Here is a 7,441-nt window from a genome sequence, read left to right as displayed (position 1 = left end):
CCTGGAGCCAACTTCATCTTATGAGAGTTTCAGAGAACTCTCATGAAGAGATGCTGCTAAGTTTAGATGGATCATAGGTACTCAACAGTGAAAGAGTTTTAGAGTTTTCCAAAACATGTAAATTAATCATACTTAGAATCCTATGCTCTAGAGGAATATATTTTCTCTTATACATTGTATGTACATTCCCTATTAACAGAATATTAATGATTAGACCTCAAAAGTGAGAAGAGAAAAAGGTTTAGGATGGTGATTTAATTGGTAATAACTTTTTATTTAAGAAAGAAGTATATACCCCATGCAATCTCTAATAATGAATATAGCATTATATTGATAATAGAGGAATTTTTAATTAATTCTCATAATGAAATGATTTTATAATATTGCTTTATTTATTTTATTGGCATGCATATCACATGAAAAAATATGTGATGATGGGAAAAAAGATAGCAGAGATAATGGTTTTATTTTGTCTTCCTCTAAAAGCTCCATCAGCGAAGATGCTTATTTAAGTTATATTTTTCTACTTGTCTATGACACACAGAAAGATTTCTTAGATAATGTGATAGAAGATGATCCTAGACAGAGGGCACTTTGTTACATGTCTTTTGTTGGGAAGAGCGAAATAATTTTATTTTATAATTTCAGGTAATAACTTGTATATTTGTTTCTGAGGTAGGAATAGATCTAATAGTTTCTTAGGAGCTCAGCAGTAAATGAAAGGTAATAAAATTATAAGATGTCATTAAAAGTGCAGAGAAACATTAAAAATATTATAGTAAGACATATTCAAAATTTAGAATGACTGACAGTTTTTCTGTTTCTTTCTAAAGACCATATGAACAACTGTTTACTACAGAAGTATCTACCATTCTGCTCAGTTTTTAAAACTATGAACCCCAAGGTTTATTCAATTTATATCATATGACAGAATTTCCTTCTTATTAAATTCTGAAAATATGTAATTGTATGTATATATCACATTTTGCTTATTTATTTCTCTCTAAGTGAACATTAAGTTGTTGCTCCCTATTTGCTATAGTGAGTAGTGCAAGAATAAACATTTAGTGCAATTATCTCTTCAAGATACTATTTTCGGGACCAGTAGTTGGCATAATGGCTATGTCTCTGGACTCCCATGTAGTCGACCATGGTTCAAGTCCCAGACCCAGTGGCTTAAACTCACTCCAGACACAAGTGCATGCATGCCCAAGATCCCAAGAGGAGAATGGAGGAGAAGGAATTCCTTCTGGATGATTCCCCCCCCCCGGGGGGGTGATTTTTCACTTTCTGTCTCTCTGTCTCTCTCTGTCTTTCTGGCAAGCACATGCACCTTATCGCAAAAACCTATCCAAAAAAAAAAAAAGAAATACTATTTTAAGTTGTTTTGGATTAATGTCCAAAAATGGAATTGCTGGACCATATAATAATTTCATTTTTAATTTTTCAATGAATTATTTGTTTCACTTTATTTATCTATTATTTTTATTTTAAAATTTGAAAGGAGTGTGAAAGAGAGAGAAAGAGAGAAAGTCAGTCTCCAGGACTGGGTTTTCACTGGGTCACTTAACATGCTGGCCACTTAATAAACTATATTACAGTTTTATGTCTTATATGTAAGTCTAAGTCCACCGACAGTTAATTTTTGGTGTATGGTCTAAGATAAGAGTCCCATTTTAATTAATTAATTAACTTTACATGTAGATGTCTGATTTTCTACTGTCATTTATTGAAGAGATTATCCTAACCCATTATATAGTCTTTTTTTTTTTTTTTTGAGAGGTTTTTGCTATAGGGCATGTGCGCTCGCCAGACAGACAGAGATAGAGAGATAGAAAGCGAGAAATCACCCCCCAGGGGGGATGGCCACGCCACAATCCCTTCTCCTCCATTCTCCTCTCGGGATCATGGGCATGCACGCACATGCGCCTGGTGTGAGTTTTAGCCACTGGATGTGGGACTCGAACCACGGTCGATTACGTGGGAGTCCAGTGACAAAGCCATTACGCTAACTGTTGGTCCCGCCCATTATATAATCTTAATACCCTTTTCAAACATCATTGGACTATATCTTTGTGAGTTTAAATATGGCTCTATTCTGTTCCAGTTGTGCCTTTATTCCATACCACACTGTTTTGATAACTGCAGCTTAGTGATATGTTTTGAAGTAGGGAAACCTAGAGCCCCTGGCTTTATTCATCTTTTTCAGATTCTTTTGACTACTCTGACTTCTTTGCATTTCTATATACATTTTAAGATTCTTTTCTCTTATTGAGTGAAAAAAAAATGCCACTAGAATTTTTATAAAGATTACACTGAGTCTATGGATTGTTTTGGGCAGTATGGAGATAAAATAGTAACAATATTAATATTTCCAATAAAGGAACATGAAATGCATTTGTTTATTTTTGTGTTTTCTTCAGTAATTTTCATTAACCTTTTAAAGTTTTCAGTGTACTGGTCTTTTGACTCTTTGATTAATTTTATTTCTATGTATTTATTATACTATAACTGGAATTTTTTAAAAAAAATTTGAGTTCAGTTTGTTCATTTCTAACCAGGTAAAATTGGTTTGGAAGTGTTTGTTCTATTCACTTTTTTTTTTGGTAAGAGGTTGAAGATTGAATTAATTCACTTTAAGGGTTTAGTAGAACTCTCCAATGAAGCCATCTATTCCTTGATTTTGTGTTGTTTACTCTGAGGTTTTTAACTACTGTTTCAATTTTATTATTAATTAATGCCATGCCCACATGTTATATGGCTTTATGAATCAGTCTTGATGGATTTAAATGAATTGTCCATTTTCTCTTGGTTATCCTGTTGGTTAGTGTTGCTGTTCATTATTTTTGACATAAGGTACATGCACTTTCCAGAAAAAGACAATGAGGAATAAAGTGAGAAATCACCCTCCCGAGGGGGATGGCCATGCCACAATCCATTCTCCTTCTGGGATTTTGTACAAGCATGCACATGTGCCCATTGTGACTTTCAAGCCACCAAATCTCGGACTCAAACCACAGTTATCAGTGTGGGAGTTCAGCACCTTAATAATCACACTAACTGCTGGCTCCTCCTCTAATTCTTTCTATTTCTATAACAATCACTGTAATATATCCTGTCATTTCCTACTTTATTTATTTGGATCTTTCTTTTATTTTCCTTATTCCAACTAATGAGTTGCTAATTTTTGTTAATTTCCTTTTAAAAATATCTTTAATTTTTCTATTCTCTATTTTAATTATTTCTATTCTATTTATTATTATTATTATTATTTTCTTCCTTCTGCTACCTTCTTTTGGGGGGGTTGTTTTATTTATTTTTTTTCAGTTCCCTGAAATGCAAATTTAGAGAATTTTTTGAGACTTTTTTTTTCTTTTTAATACAAATATTTTACTGCTATAAAATTCTCTCTTAGTAAAGCTTTTGCTGCATATTGTATTTTGGGTATGTTGTATTTTCACAATCATTTATCAAGATTCTTTTTCCAATTTCCAATTGACTTCTTTATTTATTCATAAGTTGTTCAAGAGTATGTATTTTAATGTACACATAATAACTTTCCAATTTTCTATTGGCTATTAATTTCTAATTTTATCTCACTGCAATCAGAGAAGAGGTTTGCCATAATTCCAATCTTCTTAAAATTGTTAAGACTTTTTTTCAACCTAACATGTACTCTATACTTAAGAGTGTTCCATGTATATTGAAGAAGAATCCCCCACTATTGGGCAGAATATTGTATATATGTTTGTTAGGTCCATTTGGTCTATAGTACTATTCAGAACCTTTGTTTCTTATTGCCTGTTGGTTAAATGCTTTATTCATTATAAAAGTGGGATATTGAAATTTATTATTATATTGCTATTTCTCCTCTCAGTTCTGTAAATGTTGGCTTTTTATGTTTGAGTGCATATATACTTATAATTATTACGTATTTATACTGAATTGAAATTTTTATTATTATATACTGTCTACTTTTGTCTCTCATGACAATTTTTACTTTAGATTTTGTCTAAGTATGGTCTTAGAAAAAAATCTTGCTTTTTTTTAGTTCACTATTTGCATAATAAAATTATTTTCCATTCTGTTCACTTTTGGTCCCTATGTGTCCTTAAATCTAAAGTAATTCTTTTATAGATAACATATAATCTTATTTGCATAAAAGTTTCTTTTCTTCATGAGTAAGACAGAGAGAAAGACAGAGACAGAGAGAGATGGTACCGTGAACAAGTTTTTGACATCGTGTTCTCTCTCCAGTCTCAGCCAGCTTCAGATCATAGTCATGAATGTGCCTGTAATGTCCAGGAATGTTTCTGGACACAAATGCAGAACATTCTCATGTAGTTCAGTCTCACAGAATGTTGTTTTATTGTCAAACCACTTTCTAGCCATTTTTTTAATTAAGTAATTTATTTCTTCTATGATACAGAAAGAAAGACAGGGATGAGAGTGAGAGAGAGAGAAAGAAAAAAAAAATGGCCCCAACAGGGTCTTTGCACTGTAACCATTCACATACCTAGCCAGACAGGATCATGGGCATACATACTTGACCCAGTATGTATAGAGAGATCTCAGAAGGTGACTTTTCCAAATTGCTTTAGCATCGGAGTGCTGTGTCAGTATTGCCCCACCACAGCTGACTTCATTTTCAAAGTATATACTTTTGGGGCCAGCAAGTATTCTTCAAAAAGTTAGTGGAACAGTAAGTATTATAAACAAACTGTATATAGGTTTCAAAAAATATTTGCACCAATATAAACACAAAATCTAGTACAATTTTTCCACAAAGTTTCTGTAGTTCCCATGCGTTTCCCTGTTTCTTCGTGTGTCTTCTAACTTTGTGTTGGGATCCAAGCATTTGACAAAACAACGACCTCTCTAAGAATTGGTTTTATTCAGGAAAAATTTTCACCAATTAACTCAGCTAGATAGTCATGGAATCTCTCAAACCTTTTCTATGGAAGAGTCTTCTCTGGCCTTATGCATGTTAATTAACAATTAGATAAATGGTCTGCTTCTTTTTTCAAGAGTTTATAATCCGTTATTTCTTCTTTTTGTCAGCCTGTAGTACTGCAGATTATCTGGAATGTAGAAAGTCATCCAGCTCTTTTGTCTTCAGAAGCCCCCAGGGTTGTAGAATATGCCAGATCCTATTAGCATTCCAAGTTGGCAAGACAGAAACCCTTTGGCAAACCCATGAAAAGCTAGACTTTTAGACATATACTCCATTTGTCCCTTTCTCTGCTGAGGAAGAGTTTGCTAAGCTATATTGACCCCTGTTTGCTGTACTGTAGGTCTTCCAGTACAGCAACAAACTGTACAACTCTTTTGTTTTCAAAAGCCAAATCTGGAGTACGCTGGGTCTCATCAACACTCTGAGACAAGCAAAACATAAAATGGTCTATTAGGAAGTCGCTTGAAAGGCTAGAATTTTGAATGAATGTTTTGACTCTTTTACTACCTAAAGAAAAACTGATAGTTGGGATTTTTCATTTGATCATTCTGCACTGAGCAAGGAGAAGGGACAGTAATGAGTAAGTACATGCTAGTCTAAACTGTCACCCTAGATTTAAGTGGCTCCCAACCTGGTGCCCTTTTTGCCAGCATTCAGATTTAGGCAAACAATTCCCTGCAAAAGTCTTTTTTTCTTCCTTGGAGTAAAATTGATAGTTGTAAAATTTGTCCCAATTATGACACACCAAACCAGGGGGAGGGACTGTGGCAAGTAGCAACATGCAAATCCAAACCATTGCCTTTTGTTTTCAGTAGTCCTTACTGGTACACTTTCTTAATAATCTTTAGATTCAGGCAAGAGAGAAACCAGTCTCTTGAGCACCCCTATTCCCAAAAAGTCAGAATATTAAATGAATGGTCTAGTCTTTTTTTACCCTACCCAATTGAAAGCAGAAGTTGGAAGTTTCCTCCCAATTTTTTCATGTGATGCCAGGAGTAGGGACAATGGCAGAAAAAAAATGACATAAATTTTTATGCAAACATGGATGAGGTTAGTACCACTCTCATGTGGGTTATAGAAGCTTTTTAACTGATTTCTGGATTTGTGAAAGAAGGGAATCAGTCCATGTATTGTTGAATCAGTGACTCTCTTAAGAAGGAAGTTTTGGGGATTTCTTTTCTGTCATCTTGCTGACATCACCATTGCATTCTGTTATTTTCACAGCTCTGCTGTAAATTAATTCTCTATTTTTTTTATGCTTCTCTAGGCAAGAAGTCAAGTAACATTTTTCTGCAAAAAGTCTAGCAATAAATATTTTAGGTGTGTTGGCCAGTAGTATCTATTACAATTAATTGCTCAACCACTCAACTTGATTGTCATAACTTAAAATCAGGAAGATAACATAATAAACAATAAATGTATGTAGCAATGTTCAATAAATAAAAATATACTTATTGGGCCCATAAGTGGTGTGGTGTCTAAGGTGCTAGACTCCCATATGACCAACTGTGGTTTGAGTCCCAAACCTGGTGGCTTGGTTTCTCACTTTCCTTTTCTTTCTCTCCCCTTCTTTCTTTCTCTGGGGAGTGCATGTGTCCTTTAGTAATTCTCTTTTAAATGTGCCTATTGAGTAAAATTTAAATTTTATGTACTTTTCATGTGTTACAAATTTCTATTTTTCTTTTCAATAATTTTTTAAATATTTAAAAGTATAAAAAAGTCATTCCAAGCCCAAGGGCTATACAAAAATCTTCAATAGGCCAGATTTGACTTATGGCCAAATTGTTGGCTAACTCCTACTCTACATCTACTTTTATCATCTTTTGATTTAATTACTATTTGTCAACTTTCCTAGAAATTCTTAGAGAGTATGAATTTTGCTCTTCATCTGTGTTTGTTTTAGGCACATTAACCATTCAACAAAAAAATTTCACCCATGAGGAAAAAGATATTCCTAAGGATAAAAATAGGTAGTCAATGTTAGTTGGTAATCTGAGAGCTAAAAGTATATTTGTATTACAAGAGTTAAGGATGCTACTATCCAAGAATAATTTCATACACTGTTTTGTAGCAGATCATTTTTGGAGGCATGTTTATTTTCTGTGTTTATGTGCAAGTTAAATTTTATTAATAAACAGCATTCTCCCAGTGGAAAAATTCTGAGAAAATTGAGCCAAGAACAAGGAGCAGCTGGGTTCAGAACAAATTAATCAAACGATGTGAAATGATGCTGTCCATTGATTTGTCTTTTAAGGTCTCCAACCCTATCATTCTAACTCCTTTAACCTAGTAAATTACTCTTTTGCATTATTTTTCAGTCTTTCCACAGGGAAAAACATAACAAATATGAGATATAGAAATTTTTAAAGGATTAGACTTTGATAGCCCACATGAATCATTAATTCTTTTATTTTTAAAGTATAAAGGATAATGATAGTATATTTCTGCTGCTTTCTATCTGTTAATTAATGCTTTTTTTAGAGTCTA

This window comes from Tupaia chinensis, unplaced genomic scaffold, assembly GCF_000334495.1.
Source record: "Tupaia chinensis unplaced genomic scaffold, TupChi_1.0 Scaffold000388_1, whole genome shotgun sequence".
Classification (NCBI taxonomy): Eukaryota; Metazoa; Chordata; class Mammalia; order Scandentia; family Tupaiidae; genus Tupaia; species Tupaia belangeri.
The sequence above is the reverse complement of the archived record's forward strand: the minus strand, read 5'-3'. Positions refer to the sequence as shown.